Genomic DNA, 20426 nt, shown 5'->3' with positions numbered 1-20426 from the left:
GAATTGAGGCATAATATCTTCTCCGAGGCGCTCTATATAGTCGAAACACAAAAAATTTTTCTATCAAATTATTTCAATTATCTGTCGTTTTACGATCTTTGACAATTGATACATTACCTGAAGTACTAGATACTATTTAACAAAAACGACAGTTGAGAATCATATTTTTCTATAAATACTTACTGCAGACACATGAACAAAATAATTTTCCTTACAGGCCAAAAGCTTGCATGTGAAATACTCCAAAATAATTATACATTAAATAATCCCAACCATTTAAAGTGAAAACCGGAGAAACGGAACGAGTGCTGAGAGCACAATTTTACTATCGTGTAGTTGTATTGCTTCAAAGTATTGGTAACTTAAGAAAAACTTAACGACTGAACGCCCACAAAAGCTTAAGTCAAAGTCAAGTAGTCAATCACTCGATGTTAGGAGTATCATACTCAATGTTAGAGAGTATTCGTGGAAAAGTGATTCAAACGAAAACACAAAACTAACATGAGCAAATATTAACGATATCACACCAATGAACACAATTTAGTCGCACTGAGTTAATGATTAAGTTAATAATTCAAGGCATGAGATTACATTTACTGCAAAGGGCAGATTTCCCTTTCAAATGTTTACATTTGAATACAAATATTAATTTTTTGTTCAGATATTTAATATCAAGCCAAAAATTCGTTTTTCAGGAAAAATTGAAAAACAAAAATGAAAAGGAACAACGCTTAAGGATAACTGTATAACAGATGGAAGTGACCGAAAAGCTGTATAACTTTCAGGCGTCATTACAATAGTTTTAAAAAGAACCTACAAAGGGGTTTTCAATTGTTTGATAGCCACCAAATGGTAAAACGTACGCACCAAATTAACTAACTTTCAGATCAGAAGAGCGGATACGTCGTAGGAGAACAGCAATTTCAGGACAGAAAAAAAATAAAAACAATTATCAATGTACGGCATACGTTACAACGTGTCATATTCTACCTTAGCTACGGTATTAAAAAATTAAGATATGATTAATTCAATATATGGGCACACACATTAAGTTCGGAGATATACTCGCATACCCGACGCTTCAAGGCAATAGAAGTCTGGGAATTTTATCCACTTAACTTTGTCTTTGAGGCCTGAATAACGAGAAAATAACCAGAAAAAGAAAAAAATTAATTTTCAGATTTTTCGAAACGCTTTTTTTAACTGAAGATAATAAACTCAAACTTGTCTGCGCTCAAAACTAACAAGCGTTTAATTATTGTTAATTTTTCAGAATTAGAATTCCATGGTTTTTAAACACTTGTCTAACATTCTGACGGAAAATTTGAGGAAAACGAGTATTTCCAATTCATAATTGGAAATCCTTCCATAAATTTAAATTTTGGATGAAAATCTGAAAAAAAATGAAATTTTTTGGACAATCTTTCCTCAACTTCTGTTACAGTTTTTCTTGCCACTGTGGATCAAAAGAAATTGATTTATGTTACCATAAATAACTTTTTCTTAATATCAATGCAATAATTCGTAGGTTTGAAGCCAATGGCAAATATGTAAACATAAACTTCGAACGTCGGTTGGCTTTGGTAGTAGCCACCTGGGGCTTAGGGATGCTAGCATTGGGGGGTCGACCAGTGTATGGGGGGAGGGCCAAGCGAGGGGGGTAGGGTTGCGAAGGCTAGATGAGAAGGGGGTTCAAATCGACAGGCGGAGGGAGTGGACAATGGGAGTGTTGAGGGGCAGGGGGAGCGTTAATGGGAGGGGGAGGGCTGATGGCGGGGGCGGGGTGACTGAGGGGGTCAAACTTTCAAGTTTAAGAACCGCCTTTTACACCATGAAATTGCCTCCTCAAAACCGTTTTAGTGAATCACATTCTTAGAGTACAGTAAGGCTTAGGGCTCTAAGAGTACTTAATGCCCTCCGAGTGCTACCTGTTTATCCCGCTTTTGAGGACGAAAAGTCAAAAGTGTCAGACGAATATTCGGTCAAGCAAAAAATCGCATAAAAAAGACCACATGACTAATATAATTGCTAAACTTCGTTTGACAGCAATTAATTATGTATGTGCAGAGTGACAAAGTAAAAAAAAATCATTTTCAAACCTTTTTTTCTTCTTCGGGAAAAAAATTTAGACGTCTTGTGGAGGATCGATTAATTTTTTCGAGAACTTTTCAATGATACTACACGTGTATCTCTACAAAATATATCGATTTCGCAGAATTGAATCAACAAAAAGCCAGAGATAGTTCCTGGTCTGCAACTAAATTTAGAGGGTTAGAACGACAAGACTGCATTTAAGGTGTGGGAAAAAGACTATGAAACAATTGAGAGCTAGTTTTAATTGATTTGAACAATCGAACTAAAGCGGGATTGTGATTCACAATTAGTCAGATTTGGAACAATTAGCCTGGATCTAAAATAACCAGAACTGCCTCTCTAAATTAAGCGCCACGTTCTTAAAGAGGAACTTTGCGATCAGACACTGTAAATAGTTTTCGGTGTCGCCATAAGGTTCTTCTAAATTTGCAACAATCGCTAAAAACTTAGCTTGTTAATTATTAATCATCTCCAATTCAAATTACCTCAGATAAGGAGTTGGATATTTGGGTGCGTTAGGGGGGGGGGGGGGGGGGGGATTTGAGGTGTTCTAGCCAAAAAGTTTTCAGACCAGAGTGCTTCAAAGTAAAAATTAATCTATAATTTGGGCCAAACGTTGCCTTCAATTTAACAAAATCAGTCAGAGCATGCATGTTTTGCGTGGCTAGAAAAAGATCGTGGATGCATTCTCATTGTTCTGCAAATGACACAAACTTTTTTGAATACTTTCTCTCGTCCGTTTTATGGTTGGAACTTAAATTCCAATTGAATACAACGCCCTTATTTATTTTTGGCGTTTACCTTTTACAGAATTCTGACAATCGAGATATAAAATCACATTATTTGGGGGCAGTATAAAGCAAAAAAATCTTGGTCATTCAGGGCAAACACCCTGAATGGCCAATAATTAATAAAATTGCACGTCTCTCCTCTAAATATAATCAAATCTTACCTTTCGAACTCAATTGCGGAATTTCAATATCAATATAAAGTTCTAACAAAATGCGGCTTTCAAACGGTAGAAAATGTGAAAACTGGAAGCGTTGTTTGTATTTGAAAAGATGTGAAATAGTTTCCGCAAAAACTGAAACAAACAATGCAAATTTAGCTGCACAAGAAAAACCGATTGACCGCTTTTTGAGCAAAGAAATGACAGTTGTAAACAAACAAGTATGCAAATTAAGGTAAACTTGCAAATTGGAACTAAAAAACAAATACAATAACAACTTACAGGAAATAGTTTTCCCAGTTTTTCTGCAAACGGAGTAAAATAATCTAAACCATTCGGAGGGAAAAGAGCGCAAAAATGGTAAACTATATTGCTAATTGGTGTAAAAATTCGAGATTAAAAAGAACATTGACGGCGCTTTTTGTATTTGATTAAAAATTTACTTACTTTTGTCGCTGTTTTAGTCGCTTGATATCAATTTGGTCGGTCGGTGTAATAATGCTGCTTCATATAATAGCAACCAAAGGCTTATGATTCATAAGATAAGATTTGCAACAAAATAATTGAAAAGAATGACATCGATTTTGCTTTCTAGTTGTATTTGCTAAATTGACAACCGTTTTTTTGTTCTTTTTGTCAATGTATATTGAATTACTGAGACAAATTGTTAATATTACTACAGCTTTAAGTTGCTTTAAAAGCGTATAAGAATTGATTTTTCTCACAATTTTTTGTATTTCAACACCGGTATTTTCAACAATTTCCAATTTCAATTTCAGGGATTTGAGATGAAAAATGGAATTAGACAATTTTGTTGATATATGAGCGTGTTGACCAGGGATGAAAAGATGAGAGCAAATAAGAGAAAATTGTATTAAAATTGGTGAATCAACAAAACGAAGCGTAGTAAAATTACTATAATTGCTCAAAATGACGCAAGGGGTACTTCAAGAGATGAAAATATGGTGGCAAATAGCACGATAGATTGGCGTTGTATATTACAGACTACGTTATAAAGCTTTAAGCGTTCAAAGAATACGCATTGTATTGTAAAATACGCGAACTGGTTTTGGATTGCGTGCCGAACCTTTCCAACAGTAGTAAAATGTAGTCGGTATAAGAACTAAAAAATGATGTAATGTTTAAAATAATGACACAACTACATTTGATGATTCATTCTTTTTTGTTGCAAATACAATCTAACACAAAACAAGCTTTGTTTTCTCATTTTGTAAGCATTGAATTTTTGCTACTTTCAGCAAATGGCGTAAAATAAATACTCGCTTAGTTATTGAGTATGAATAATCCGCATAACTAGTTGAGTTTGGTATTATTTTCAATTTTTATTACAACTTAATATTCGCATTCAAAGAGCTGTTTTAGTGAATTGAAAGCGTAACTTGAAATTGTATATTGAACAAACGTGTTTTGACAAAAATTTTCAGATGCGTTTTTTAATATTTGTACTTTCTCACAAATAGTAGCGAGTAGTATATTATAACGAGAATATTATATTGCAAAAAAGGGCAACGAACTACAAAAAAAGAACCATACAAGTTAAAAAAATATTTGATAAAGACGGATAAAAAAGGGGAAATTGCTTTGAATTGATCGCTTACTGTGTGTTAAAGTATGTGTAATTTGGATACAGTCATGGAATTCTGCCTTGGAACGAATATTGTTTCTTATGGAAGGGTTTTTATTATGCAATCAAATACTTTAAAGTAGTCATAACGCATTTGAAAGTTGGTGAATTATTAATACTACTAAATCCGAGTACTGTTATTACAAGCCGAGCGCCGTTCTCGTATTACGTTTGAATCATACTTAGCTTTTACTATAATTTTACTATAGGAAAAGGCAGCAGTTGTACATGTAAAGCGATAGTATTGAAGTAGTATTTTAAAACAGGTTATAACAAATTTGAGATTGCGTTTTCAAATATATTCCAAAAATCCCCCCTTAGAGGTGCCGAGTAGAAAATCTAGTCACCAGCTTAGATCGGTTCAAACGAGCACCGGTTCACTCATTCAGCGGCTGTTTATTGTGGAATTTGTCATAACTACTACTAACGTTTATTGACAATACACAAACATGCAAACTACCGCCGCGCAGCCGCTGCGCACAAACACGAATAGTGGTTTTTGCATAAACATTCACTAAACAAACCTTGTGCTATGAAAGGTCGTGTTAAAATACTAGACAATATTATCAAAATGACGATTTTTACTCGCTTTGCAAACCAAATTCCGTCGAGTTGAGGAATTATTCATCAAAAAGTGAGACACCACGTGCAGTTATGCCGAATGCAACTCGGGAACTGCTCGGCCGAATACAAGCTAGCCGAAAATGAGTCATGGGATCAAAATCCGTTAAGCTAACTTGAGTTCACCTTTCATTTGACTGTATATAGCTACATAAATACCCCAGTACTTGTTTCAAAAGGCTGCATACAGCTATGTTTCTCAAATACCCCACGCGCAGGCAAATTATTTGACAAATTAACTTGAAGATTGTTTAGTTTTGTTGATTTTGCTCGGACTTAAGTTGGGGGCCCTTGACAAAAGCGTAGCAATTAAGCCCAATTAGTTTCACTTAAGTTTGGTATATATTTAAATGGGTTTTGGTGCGCGGTGCTCGAAAGTAGAACAAAATTGAACCGCGATTTAATTATTTCACATGACAGTAACGGGCTCACGTGAACGATCGGAAATTTAATGGCAATTAGCATAAACATTTAATTAGATGTCATAATTTGTTTCCACATTTTTCCGTCTATTAGAAGAACCGTACGAAAATCTAATGTTTTGGTTTTATTTTTAAAAGGATAACCTATAAACTAAGTTCAAATTTTCTTTCGAGGCTTAATTAGCAAACTATCACTCAAGTATGCAAATTGCGCGGCTTAGTTTGATACTAACTACTTTCGGCTAAATGGCGTGAATTTTGCATTAGCTTGGTTTAAAAATTGGGTACAGAACGCCATATTTAGGTGTGACCACATTTAACAATAAAGACACTTCGGGGCCCGCTTGAATTAGTCACTTACTTATTCGAAGTAGATTTAAATTTAGTTCCTTAACTGCCCAAGTCTGTTATGTATTTTGATAAATGGGTTTCAAAATAGAATTCAGTCATGTCGACTACATTATACGCGCTTTGTGTAGTCTTGCTGTGGTTAAACCGGCTATACATGGACGGAAGTATGCGCAAGTTTTTGTGGCTTGCGGCAAGTATGAATAATGCAGACATATTTCCGGGAAACCGGCTTTTGAATTAGGAAAGTTTGGCTGAATTATATGGATATTTATAACCACTAGAGCTCTGTACTCGAACAACAACAACAACACAAACATAGCCGGATGAATGCGAAAATATTTGTGTAAAATTTCGGAAACGAATCGACAATTCTTACACACATTACCCGGATCATAGTAACATTGTAAAACAGCGCTGAATATTATTATCTCACCGAATGTTTTTAGTCTGGCCAGATTATGATCATGTCACTTTTTACCCCGTTCAGACTAAAAATCATATTAAAAAACGGATCTCTGAAAAAACTATGAACAGTACAAAACCGAATTCTGGGATTAATCTGGGTATTCGAACATTCTATGAATGCTCTTAATCTAAGTCAGAAAGCGCCAACAAACGACAATACCATGGGCAAGAAACCAGCAAAAAATTAAAGACTTAAATAAACGTAAATGATTTAAGTTGTTTTCGTTCACATTTTCCGTATTTTTGCTCACCTATTTAGTCAGTTTTGCTTAAAAATATATTAAAATTCGTCGCAAAAGTGTTGATGGGTTTTAACTTTGCAGATAGAAAACAGTTGCTCAAAAATTTTGGTCCAAAAATTTTGCTTACAATTTTGCTAAATTTTTCAACTTTGAGTCTTCATTCACCAAAAATTCAACAATTATTTTTTACTGACTTTTTTGTCAAATTTTGTATTTCGCCTGTTTCTAAAGGACGACAACAGTATCAAGGCTAATTCTGGTCTTCGCGGGTTCGAATTGTATAGGTGGCTGTTTTTTTTCTTATTTTGAAAGATTTTTGCTTTTGGGCTCTTAAGTGAATTAACAAAAGGCTGTTACACTGAAACGGCTTCATTTTTTTTCAATTACCGATAAAACTATATCTACGTAATTTAGGCCCAATAAACATATATCATATATTCAATAAAAGGCTGATAGTTTTATGGCTTCAAAAACAGGTTTGTGTAATTTTTTTTGAAATTCTGTTTTTTTTGTTATTTTGTAATCTTAAGTATTTTTCACGCTAATGACATGTCACATTGGCGTTTGTCTTTGAGACTAAGAGTTTTTTTGTGCATTGGTCCATTCTTTATTTCTGTACATCTTTTTTATCGTCTTTTCACATTTTTGAACCAATGACAAAAACATAACAGGCATATTGGAACATAACTAGTGATTGGGTTCTGTTTTTAAGGGCTTCGACACTATTTTCTCGCAAATTTTGATTGGATTTTCAAATTTTGTCTATATTTTTTGATCTTTTTTTTCGTATGATATATGAGGTCCCGTTGGCGTTAAATGCGTGAAATTTTATTACAAACAAGTTTCTTATTTCAGTTTATAGCTTAGGACTCCTTTTGGCTTCGACACTGATTTTAAATAAATTTTTATTTAAATTGTCATTGCTTTCGGTATTAGTTGTTTTTAATTAATCGTAACACCTAAACTGGATTACAAGAGGTCTTAAATTCTTCTTCTGGAAATATAAATAAACCTATATAATGATTTCGGTTGATAGCTAATGGTTTCAATGACTTCAATTATTTTCATATTTGAAAAAGTTTAATCGTTTTTTTTAACTTTTCTTTTTGTCTAATTGTTATCTAGTCTCATTAAGGGCATGTCCCATATCTTGTTGAGTGTATTACAAATATATTGATCAGTTTAGTTGTTAAGAGGTGCTAAATTGGCTGTTAAGTTTTTCGTTTGTCTTGTCTCGTATTCTTGTTAATGTCATATCTCATCGGCCCTCTGAAACTGCAGTGTTTAGTTAGTTTAGTGGTTTAAGTTTTTAGCAACGCTTATTCATACACCAATCATTTTTGAGATGAAACTAAATTTTTGGCAGTATTCGATCTCTTCTTTTCGAATACAACAAGGCGGCTCAGCAATGTTCCGACCCCCCCATCCACAATTTTGGCATAATTGTCTACCAAATGAGGAGCAGAGAGAACACCCAAAAATTATTTTTTGGGTATCCCAAAAAACCCAAAAAACCCAAGTATTTTCAAAAAAATTAGAATGAACGATAAGATAGCCTCCAAAGCAAATAACTCAGTGGTGTAAAAATTGAAGCCATAAATTGCTGTGATATGCCAATATTAAGAAAGCGAGTCAAGACGAACAGCAAAATCAAACAACAACAACAACAAGCATTAATTACATCAAAATTTTTTTGTCCGTTTTAAAAAACAAAATTTAATAACAAAGACAACATACTTTGAGATCAACTTCCAACTAAACAAAAAAACCTATAAGTCACCAAAAAAGATATGGACCAAACCATTAAAAGGTTTGGTATAAATAGATAAAAAAGAACAAAAACAGTAAAGTTAAAAAGTTTGCTTATTTTTTTAAAACAATTAACATCAAAGTAAATAAAACCATTAGAAATCAAGTAAAATATCCAAAAGGCTAACGATTACCAATGCTTCTATAGAAGGGTATTATTTCCGGTCTTTATTCATTTCTTTAAGCAAACAAAAAGAACAACAAAAAACAGCAAACAAAAATTCAATTGAACCTTGGCAGAAAACGCAGCCAAAATCGTAAAGCCTTATTTCGGCCCTCAAAATATATTCGATTGCGCCTTCTTCTAACACAAATATTGTAGCATGTGGCCTCGTGTTAATGAGAATAGGTAACAAATAGAAAAAAAGAACAAAATTGCGAAGTTAAAAGTTTTTTTTTTAATTTTGAAAACAATTGTTTTCAAAGTCATGAAAGCCATCAGCTATCTACTGATATCAGAATTTTGGCTCGTCTTTTCTTCCATAAAAAGTCAATGAAACCTGTCACTATACAGGAAATTTTATACAACTGAAATGACAAAGTAAAAATGATAGTTAAAGACAAAATTAAAAAATTCAATTAATTTCTTGAAGAAAGAATTGTCGAGGCCGTTAAAACAATAACCTACATCTTTAGGGATTTTAAAATGTTCAATTGTGTTTAATTTTGAACGCTTATTATATGATATGAGAAAAGTAATGTGATAATGTGACTAGAAAACGTGAAAAACTGGCAAATTTCTACTAAAACAAAAAAATTCAGAAATCTAATATTATCGAAGCCAGAACAATAACTTCAGGCTTAAAAACGCAATTGAGATTATCTTTCCAATCAGCAGAATGAAGAAGCATTCTTTCTTGGCTGAAACTAAGCTGCAAGTTGACCAAATTAAGAAAAAAAGGAGGAAAAATTCATTGAGCCATTATTTTGTTTTAAAATCAATTATCTTTGAAAGTGGAAAGGATCATCAACTTTCAAGTAGAAAACTATATGCATTAGCTTGGAGTTGCTTAGGCAGCCAATTGAACCTATCACTCCTGAACTTTCATTTGATATGTTCTGTTCTTTTTTATTAAAAAAAAGGTCTTTTTTCAAAAAAAAGACCGACTGATTGCAATCCAAATTTTTCAACTTTCAAGTAGAAAACTATATGCATTAGCTTGGAGTTGCTTAGGAAGCCAATTGAACCTATCACTCCTGAACTTTCATTTGATATGTTCTGTTCTTTTTTATTAAAAAAGGTCTTCTTTCAAAAAAAAGACCGACTGATTGCAATCCAAATTTTTTTTGGATTGTAACAGTCCAAGATTGGCCCAAAATCAGCCCTGCTAATGCTTCTTGTCCGTTAGGAACTATTGGTCTTTCGAATATTGTAGATATAGATAATTTGTTAGTTGAAAACTCAAAAAAAATTTCTGCATTTTTGATAATAAACGAGTAAAGCTAGCAAAAAACGCAAAGTTTTAATTACAGAGAACTCTTCTAGGAACTTGAAGTAGGAATAGCCCCCTTCTGAATCTACAAAGATTATATTAATGTTGTTTGGGGGTGTAGATCCGGCAAATGTTATCAAAGTGGACTAAAGTAGCTTATTTCATGCTGTTTTTGATGAAAAAGGCTGAATTTTGAAATATTTATCCAGAGTTTTTGACCAAACAAAATTAAATCAGAATAATCAACAAGGCTTGTTTGTCCTTAAAAATAAAATCAGCGACACTATTCTTAAAAATTTCAACAAATTTTAGCAAAATTGACGAAAAATTAGGCAAAAATTTCGGAAAGTGTGAATAAAACAACGTGAATTCACTCTACTTTTTTCAGAAGTTTAAACCACAATAACTCCCTGTAGAAAACGAAAATAAAAAAAATTTTTTAATTCCATATTCTACGCTAGACGAGCTTTCTAATGATACCAGTCTCAACTCTCTACGATGAATATATCGATCGGCAAAAATTGACTGAACAAAAAAAGCCATTTGAGTATATCGTTCCTCCCACCTCAAGAGGGGTCGGAACAATTAACTTAAAAATGTAGATGAGTGGAGAGGGAACATTATGTGCGACCACATATTAACAAGCCTCCTTGTTTTTTTCAAAACTTAAATATTAAATCACCCAGCCCAACTGGATAGAGCTTTCCAGCCTCCAAAATGGTCCAGAAATAATTTTTCACACTATCAGTTGCGTTCTCTCATTTTTTATTTCTATTTTGTATTACAATTTGTACTTTGTTAGTAAAACACTAATTCAATTTCCGTATTCATCGTTTATTCCTCGTTTGCTGTTATTTTGGCTCGAATCGTTTGAACTTGATGGTGCGTTCCCCGTGAAAGACCTAAAGCCTTGACAACTTTTTATGAGGAAATTTACAAGTTTCGCAAAAATTTGAGCATCATTTGTAGATTTCAACTATATGGATTCCAATTTATTTCACAGCATTTAGACACATTGGGTGTTGTGTGTAATCTAATTCTACTTAATAGAGTTTTTGTCAGCCAAATATTGCTTTTGCAATTTCGAATAGGATCAAAAGCTGCGATTAATTTGAAAGAGAGATAGAATTAATGAGATAGATTGATGGAGAAAGATGCTTTTTCTTAAATTGCTTAGTTTTTTGCTCCTATTGATGAATTGAGAGATGAAAATAAGAGAAATCGTGTCGGGTTTTATAGCCACTAACGACCCGGATCATTGTAACAACAAATGTCAGCGCTGAACCACAGTGTTTCCCTGAATGTTTTGTACTATTGCCATATTATGATCTTGTCACTTTTTACAATGCCCAGACAAAAAATCAGTCTAATATTTATCCCTTTCTGAAATAACTATGAACAGTGTAAACACTAGTTCTGCGGTTTTCAAGATCAGAACATTTTTCAATCCTTCGAATTAGCTGTTCAGATCAAAAAAAGTCTAAAATTAGACTGTTCAGTGGAAAAAATGCCTGGTGCTCTTGTCGAAAAATGAAATAAAACTGAATTGAGTTTTAATTCCCCAGTTGAGACGTCGAATTATGAAAAGACCGTGGTCGACCAATATCGGGTATAGAAAGACAGTGGTCGACCGATGTTGGGTATGAAATGGTTTTATGTTGACGCTAATAGTCTTGGTCGACTTTATATCTGCCCTTATGGTCATTGTCGACTTTAGGTCAACCCTAATGCTCATGGTCGACTTTAGCTCAAACGATATGGCAATGGTCGACTTTGAGTTTTGACAAATACGTTTTCGCATATAATGTAGTTTCAGGTGTAAATTGTTTTATTTCAGTTTGCAAAAAAATATGGCCAAAGACAAAAAATGTTTTTTTTAGAGCCAACATATTTTTCTTCTATTTCATATCATTGACATGTTTCAAGTGCATTTGATGCTATCTTTGTACATACGGGGTACTCAACACTCAGTTTAAAGTATCCATGAACCCCTTGAAAATGCACCGAGCTTTGGTTAAAAGAGACCTATGAGCAGACTTAAGGTCGACCATACTGGATACGAAAAGACCATTGGTTGACTTATGAAAAGAGTTTAAGTCGACGATATCAGTTATGAACAGACTATTGTTGGACCAATATTGGATATGAAAAGACCGTTGGCCGACTTATGAAAAGACTTTAGGTCGAATATCACTAAGGAAATCGACCGTGTATTTAAGGTAGGGAAATTACCCCCCATGTCGACTTTATAAGTCTTTTCATAAAGTCGACCTCTCAACTGGGGTTATCATAAAGGAACTCCTCAGTTGTTTTTCATTGCATTATAAACATGGTACAATGAACTCTAGTAATTGATGGGGGTGCATTACAACTGAGCAGATACGAAAAGAATAGAAATAATTGAGCAATACATAGGAAAAAACGGTAAATTTTAGCAAGCCAAATAGAGGAGCCATGTCCAGCGATGTGGTCAAGACAAGTAGTTTATAAAATGAGCCATGAGTCTCATCAGTTTTTCCTCCGTCGCCAGCCATGTCCGCGCCTCAATGATATTTTGCAAATAATTTTTTGCCGTTGAAATTGATACATGACATCATCCTTTTGTTTGACAAAGCCTCCCATTCTGTTACTGAAACCCTTTGAATTTCGTACTTGAGCTGATTCGTTAAGATGAGCTAAAACAAAATCACAAACAGAAGAGCAAACTTTTCATTATAAGGTTATCCTTTACTTTGATCCTAATGTACAATGTAAAAGTAACGATGGTTATGATTTTATTTTCAACCATAGTAGGATACAGCTTAGAAGATCTGCATTTTTAAACAGGTAATTAACACACTGGAACGATAAACTGTCCTTTCTATGAATTGAGATTGGGTTTTTGTTTTTATTAGGAATCTGTACAATTGGATTGCTGCTCTCAAATATCCTTCATTTTGAGTATTGACGATACAATGCAAAACCGAGATAATGCCAATAATAGCCCTAGCTATCATTTTGCGGCTAATTAATAACTAGGGCTCAATATCTTTTTATTCCCCCCACCACACACGTTTGGATGGGGGAGGAGTTAAAACGTGTGTGTGTGTGTGTGTGTGTGTGTGTGTGTGTGTGTGTGTGTGTGTGTGTGTGTGTGTGTGTGTGTGTGTGTGTGTGTGTGTGTGTGTGTGTGTGTGTGTGTGTGTGTGTGTGTGTGTGTGTGTGTGTGTGTGTGTGTGTGTGTGTGTGTGTGTGTGTGTGTGTGTGTGTGTGTGTGTGTGTGTGTGTGTGTGTGTGTGTGTGTGTGTGTGTGTGTGTGTGTGTGTGTGTGTGTGTGTGTGTGTGTGTGTGTGTGTGTGTGTGTGTGTGTGTGTGTGTGTGTGTGTGTGTGTGTGTGTGTGTGTGTGTGTGTGTGTGTGTGTGTGTGTGTGTGTGTGTGTGTGTGTGTGTGTGTGTGTGTGTGTGTGTGTGTGTGTGTGTGTGTGTGTGTGTGTGTGTGTGTGTGTGTGTGTGTGTGTGTGTGTGTGTGTGTGTGTGTGTGTGTGTGTGTGTGTGTGTGTGTGTGTGTGTGTGTGTGTGTGTGTGTGTGTGTGTGTGTGTGTGTGTGTGTGTGTGTGTGTGTGTGTGTGTGTGTGTGTGTGTGTGTGTGTGTGTGTGTGTGTGTGTGTGTGTGTGTGTGTGTGTGTGTGTGTGTGTGTGTGTGTGTGTGTGTGTGTGTGTGTGTGTGTGTGTGTGTGTGTGTGTGTGTGTGTGTGTGTGTGTGTGTGTGTGTGTGTGTGTGTGTGTGTGTGTGTGTGTGTGTGTGTGTGTGTGTGTGTGTGTGTGTGTGTGTGTGTGTGTGTGTGTGTGTGTGTGTGTGTGTGTGTGTGTGTGTGTGTGTGTGTGTGTGTGTGTGTGTGTGTGTGTGTGTGTGTGTGTGTGTGTGTGTGTGTGTGTGTGTGTGTGGGGGGGGGGGATAAACTGACTCCTCTCCCCCGTCCAAACGTGTGTGTGTGTGGGGTGGGTAAATAAACAGATATGAACTGAGAGACTGAACAGATTTTGGTACCCGGACCATAGTCCGATAGCATATCAGTACTAAAACATTGTATCGTCAGTCCAGAACTGTATCCGTTTCCAATGAGCTAAAACTAAGACCTTCATACAAAATTCCATTATAATCTGAAATGAAAACCATAAAAATCTGCAACTTGGGTCCAAATTTGTCAGGTTCCAGGCACTCGGCGTGTATTTTCTCTTTCGGCCAGTATTTACTGGTTTTGGCGGGTTGTTTGCTAATAATAATAAGTTTTTTGGCAACGTTTTAAGAATTTAGGTCATCGTTATGCTCAAAAAGTGCATTGCCCAAAATTTCATTTTTTTTTGAAATTTTCACAATTTGTCATGATTTTCCTTTGAACATAATGGGAATCAGTACCAATGATGTTCAGTCTATTTTCAGAAACAAAACTGTCAATGAAATTTATACTACACATTGTGAATTGAAAGATACCCTTACGATACTTTGATACAGTACTGGGCCGACTATATACAATTAGAATGCAATGTCTCAGCACTGATTTACTATGGCACTAAGGCCCGGGCAGCTTAACGACAATTAGCAGCTTTTTGCACTCTTTCTTGAGCTTTAATTCTTTGTCAATTTGAAAATCTCATTTTTGAGCTCCCATTATTTAATTTAAAGACAACACCTTAATGTGAAAAGCAAAACTGAAGAACTTTTTTAAAGCAGTCGATAAGCAGTAAAATTTCTAAACGGTAATGAGCCCTTAATGGTTATAATTTTCAATATAGATTCGTTAAATATCGCCGACGCAGTCAAATATATCAAAACAATTTGGCAGAGTATAGGTGTGAATTGGTGTTGGCGTGCCGGTGAACCAAAAACTGAAGGCAGAACTGTTTTGATTGAAAAAAAAAACAAAATTTGAACAAGATCTATTGTTCGATAGTTTCATAAACCTGAATGTTTCAACTAAACAAAATTGTTAATCCCTGGCAAAAACGTACTTTTTTCAGGGTTAATGAGACCCAGAAGAGATTGATTAAACACTCAAAGTAGCTCAAGATTCTCAATAAAACATTTAAAAAATAAGTTTTTTGTATGATACATTTTCTAACTAATTGTACATTATTTTTCATCAAAAATAGATATTAGATATCTAGAATCGATGTTTAACAATTTTTAAAAAGTTAGAATATAGATCAGCTTTTACAACTCTGTAAAAGTCGTCTGATGTGGCGTAACCGTTTCCGGACAAAACAGTCCCAGACAAATCAGTCCCAGACAAAACAATCCCAAATTGCAAAATATTCCCAGACAAAACAGTCCCAGACAAAATAGTCCTGAATAAATTATTGGAACAACTATTGGAACAAATAAAATATTGGAACGGAAGATTGTAAAATCTACAAACAATTAACAAACATAATCTATAAGTTAAGCTTCTGAATGCATTGTTTTTAATTGGTATGAATTAGGACTAAACCAAAAACTTGTTTAAAAATACATTTTTTTTTCAAAAACTATGTTGAAATAAACTTAATTTTTGTTCAAAGAAATACAATCATATGAATACCTTAAAGGGTTTCTTTCTTAATTGATGTGCACATGGTTGGCTCTATCTTTAGTTCGCACTTTTTTGTCTGGGAGTGTTTTGTCTGGTAATTATTTGCTATTTGGGACTGTTTTTTCTGGGACTGTTTTGTCTGGGACTGTTTTGTCTGTTCACCGGCGTAACATTTGCCTGAATATATTTAGGCTATTTTAATGAAAAGGTATCTGAAAATTATCCCATTGATGATTTAAACAGTACTGGAATCACTGACTGTTGGACACTCTGAATTAAAAAAGCTTTTTGCGCCAATGATAAAGCTAAACTTGAAGTTGAATAGAGAGCTAAAAAGAGGATAAAAGTTTTTCTCTGTGTACAAAAATATTAAAAAAGTGTCACTTGCCACTAGAGTTTCAACATAAATGTCATTTTGCTCCATGCCAGTGAGATGTGAAAATTGTTTATTTCTAACCCAAATAGTAGGATAGTTATGTTAAAATTGCCTCAGATATAAGAACGTTAAATACAGTAGAAAAATGAAAAAAAGTCTCTCTTTTGACTGTCCTAATGGCAAAAAAAACGTTCATTTCAAAATTTAAAAAAACATAGTTCTTTTTAAAGACAATAGTAAGTAGTATTGATCATAAATGGGAATGAATAAAAAAAAATTAACAATTGAGAAGTGATACTCATATCAAAGTTTTACTTTAAAAATTTCTCAACAGCTTTTTTCTGGCTCACAAGGTTCTCTTAAAATGCAGCAAAACAGCAAGGGAAAACGAATTTGAAAAGCAAACAGTATCAAACATTATTGTCAAAAGGTTTGTCAGAATACATCGAAAAAAAATTTCTGTTGTTTTCTTTCTCTAAACTTTTGATTGCGGAATTGACACTCTTTTGTTTATTGACAGCCTTATGATTAATTGTCACATTCATAAATACTTTGCTTCTAAAAAGCAGTGCGTCAAAAAAACACAACAAAAATTTAGAAAAATGCAGAGTTTATCTCAAAATATGTTTTATTTGACTCATTACTGTTCTTTCTTGTCGTAGGTGATTTCTACATCTTATAATCAAGCCATTTGCAAACTGATACTTACACCTTACTATTAAAAACCGTCTGTCGTGTATCATTATTTATTAACATAAAACTATTTATTAACATATTATTATTTAATAACATAAAAGATGGCAAGAAGAAGACAGTTTGACAAATTTAAAAAAAGTTTCTCTTTTAATTTTATTGCTACAACTACAAAACTAAAATAACGCATTTGACAAAGAATGGAAAAAATAATTGGAATATTATAATTTTTTTCATTGGTACGAAGTGCAAATCTGCCTAAAATCATACAACCCTCGAGCAATATAACAAATTTGAGTAAAAAATTTTCATTTTTAGAGTCTATACTTCTGACACCGAGTCTATTCTGCTGAAGTCTATTCTGCTGAAACAATAAGAGAAACTCATGTTGTTGAAATCTGCTTTTCCAGAACTAATTCATCTGGTACCCCTTTTAATTATCCAAGATGGTTACAAATTTCCCCATTTTGCTCTGCAGATATAGAGCCAGCATCTGATAAATTTTCCTACATTTCTAACGAAATGTTTGAACTGCAAGCACATACCATTGCCGCATACTATGAAGACATTTATCTTCTTTTAGAGAATAACAAAGTAAAAAGCTACTTTAAAAGAGCCTAGTTTCATCAAAAAGGCTTGTTAATGTGTGTTCGCACATGATGTTCCGACCCGCGCTCATCTACATTTTTGACATAACTGTCAACCAAATGAAGAGATAGACAAAAACCGATCTTTGAGCTTTAAAAAATCGTTAGACAAATAACTGAATGAATTAAATAATGCCATGCCTCATTACAGCGTTAACACAATCTCACACCATTAATAAGACTACGGGAGAAAAAATAAACAACAAAAATAGCAAAAAAAACTTGTTTACAGCAAAAATTCAACATCTAAACATAAAAGCATCCAGTAACAACGTTAAAATACAATCAGAAGAAACCTTAACTACACAAATTTAGTTGTTCGTTACTCCAAAGCAGATGATACTTTATATTAAGGAGACTAGGCAACAAGCTGACAAAAAGAAGCAATAATGAGACGAAATTCAAAAATCAACCAATTTTTATTTATTTAAATAAATACAAACGTCTCAAAAAACATGAGTATTTAACAAAAATTCTTAATAAATTTACTAAAGAGTCATTACAAACCAATAGAATCTGTCTTTGGTTAGAAAAAGCCACAGAATCTGACGAAAGATGAGGAAAAATCAAAAAATTAAAAAAAATTGCGAAAATAAATTATTGAAGCCATTATAATCTTTCGGTGTTATCTGAAAATTTTGGTTTTTATTTCAAATTTTAATTACAATATTCCAGTTAAAACCATACTTAAAGAGTAAGTATTGTCACTTCAGCCTCGTATGAAAATCAGTCGGATCTCTTTTTATGCGATTGTGCTTAAAGAAGTGAAAAAGGAACACAAATATTGACCACTAACAAAACTTTTATGAAACCGCATTTTGTTCGACAAGCAAAACATCAATTACGATATAATATCAATAGCTATTTTGATAATTGAACTACAGTGAATTGGATGGTCCTTTCGAGGATGAGAATTAGATACAAGTTTACAAATATAACAACAAAAATTAAAATAGAGTTTCAAAACAAATTACATCATAAACTTTAAACTTATAAATTTATAAACTTTTGTAGCGTAAAATGTAATTTTGAATAGATATTCTTTCAGAAAAAAAGTTAATTTAAACGAAAAAGTGAACAAAATCGTGCCAAATATCACGTGTTCACACAAAATTTTAAACCTCGATAACTCCTCGAAAAACACAAAATACAAAAAAGTCTTTTTAATTCCGAACTCTACGCTGGACGAGCTTTTCGATGGTACCACTCACTTTTCTCTACAAGGAATTTATCGATCGGCCAAAATTGTCTGAACAAAAAAAACCCATTTGAGTATATAGTTCCTCCCCCCCTCAAGCGGGGTCGGAACAAAAAGTTGACCTCGCTGGATTTTCTTTGTTTGTTTTTTTTGGGTCAAAATTTTTCTTCGAAAAATCAATAACTGTTACAGAAAATGTTTTTGGTCGCATTCAGCATTTTGGAAGCTTTTATTTGTCGGTTGTTTTCCAATTAATATTCTCCCAAAGATGTCACATCTTCTAACCAGTTGATTTTTACCGAATTACAGGCAGGCAGAGTACGATCAGTTTTATGCTGTGTCTATGTCTTGTGAATTATTGCTTAGGTTTTAAATTAAACTTGACATACCGATATACACGTCTATAAAAATTTTACTGTATTTTATGAGTTGTTTTGGTTAAGTGCGGCATTACTATAACATAAAAATTTGAACTTATAGATAGACTTCAGAAGATGGAATTTTGTAATATATGTTAAGTATTACATTGAGAAAATTGGAAGTTCGTGCAAAGTTTTAATACTGCAGACGTGTACCATTTTGAGGCGTGACGTTTTCTACAATTCCTGGAAAGTATGAAATGCTTCGGCAATTTCCAGGACACGTTATATTGTGTAGTCAAATTAAAGGACAATTGTTTCAGTTACAGCCAAAGTGAAAACCAGACCAGCTTTTTTTCATACCACAAATAACCTATCTAGGACAGTTTTTTCATACCTCACTTCTGTCGAGGAAAGCCTCACGCCTGTCATTATTAAAGTTTTTTTCGTAGGAGTACAAAAACAAATACAGAAAAAAAAAACTGAAAGAATTGTAAGAGAAAACGGTGTCGAAGCCGGTATGACCATTCTATTTGCTCTACGAATAAAAAATGTTTGGCTGTGAGTTTTTTGAACGCTAATAAAGTGATTTGTGACCACTCATTAATGAGACCAACAAGCAGACAATAAAAGAGCGAAAATAATAAAAACGGTTTTTTTTGAAAAAATTGATTTAATTGTCATGAAAATTATTAGCTAAAAATTGAAATCATTGATTTGGTTTGTTTATTCCTGAGAACGAGGCCACTGAGACTTTTTTGACCAGAATATGTCCTATGATAACAAAACCAACATCAAATACAGACAAAAAAAAATCAAAATATATTTTTTTCAGAAAACCTGTGTTGAAGCCGTTAAAACCATAATGAAATCATTTGAAACATTAGATATGCTTAATATCTCCTCCTTTTTATGCCAGTAATGTGATATGTGACCTGTAATTATTGACATTATGTAACAAATGGACAAGAAAGAAAAGAAGATGCAAAGTTAAAAAAAGTCAATTTTTTTTTAAAACAAATTAACATTACTTTCAAAGTCATAAAGACAATCAGCAATAAAATAAGATTAAACAGTTTCATTTACTCCTACAAAGAAACCCTTGAGAGTTTTCTTTCATCAGGAAACGCCCTACGTTAACAAAAAGGATGTCAAATAAAGAGAAATTTCAAAAAAGAAAAGAAAAATAAAAACCAGTGTAATACCCGGTACAACCATAATCAAATCGCTAAAAACTATAGATACCTACAACAAAAAAAAATAAATTTCCCGACATCAAGAGTTTTACATGTGGTCTGTAATTTTCGAGAAAAGTAATTACAGAAAGTAGACGAATAAGAACAGAAGATTCAAAATCGAGAAAAACCTAAAACTTTTTGAAAACAGTACTTGTCAAAGTCGTGAAAACCATAAGCTATCAATTCAAATCCTTATATAGGATCACATCATTCCTCCAAATAAAACCATTGAGATAAGTTATTAATCAATATATGTCATACCTTTTCAAAAAGAACCTCAAACACAGTCAAAACTCGAAAAATACTTACTCGAGAAGAATTTTTTGGCATAAAAC

General features: G+C 33.6%; 1 protein-coding gene across 3 annotated transcripts in view; it reads right to left on the bottom strand.

Moving 5' to 3' along the window:
- Positions 1 to 4771, bottom strand: part of LOC142336308 (uncharacterized) — a 32425-nt gene extending 27654 nt beyond the window's left edge. The window contains exon 1 of one of the 3 annotated variants that reach the window (XM_075385038.1): positions 3491 to 4771. The gene's annotated coding sequence lies outside the window, so the exon portion shown is untranslated. Of the gene's footprint in view, positions 1 to 3046; positions 3240 to 3325; positions 3463 to 3490 lie in introns of those variants that run through there. The other 2 variants (XM_075385043.1, XM_075385039.1) reach the window with 2 other exon arrangements.
- Between the last annotated feature and the right edge of the window lie 15655 nt (positions 4772 to 20426).

Source organism: Convolutriloba macropyga, chromosome 3, assembly GCF_964194025.1.
Source record: "Convolutriloba macropyga chromosome 3, txConMacr16.3, whole genome shotgun sequence".
Classification (NCBI taxonomy): domain Eukaryota; kingdom Metazoa; phylum Xenacoelomorpha; order Acoela; family Convolutidae; genus Convolutriloba; species Convolutriloba macropyga.
This window is presented reverse-complemented; position numbering and strand designations above follow the sequence as displayed.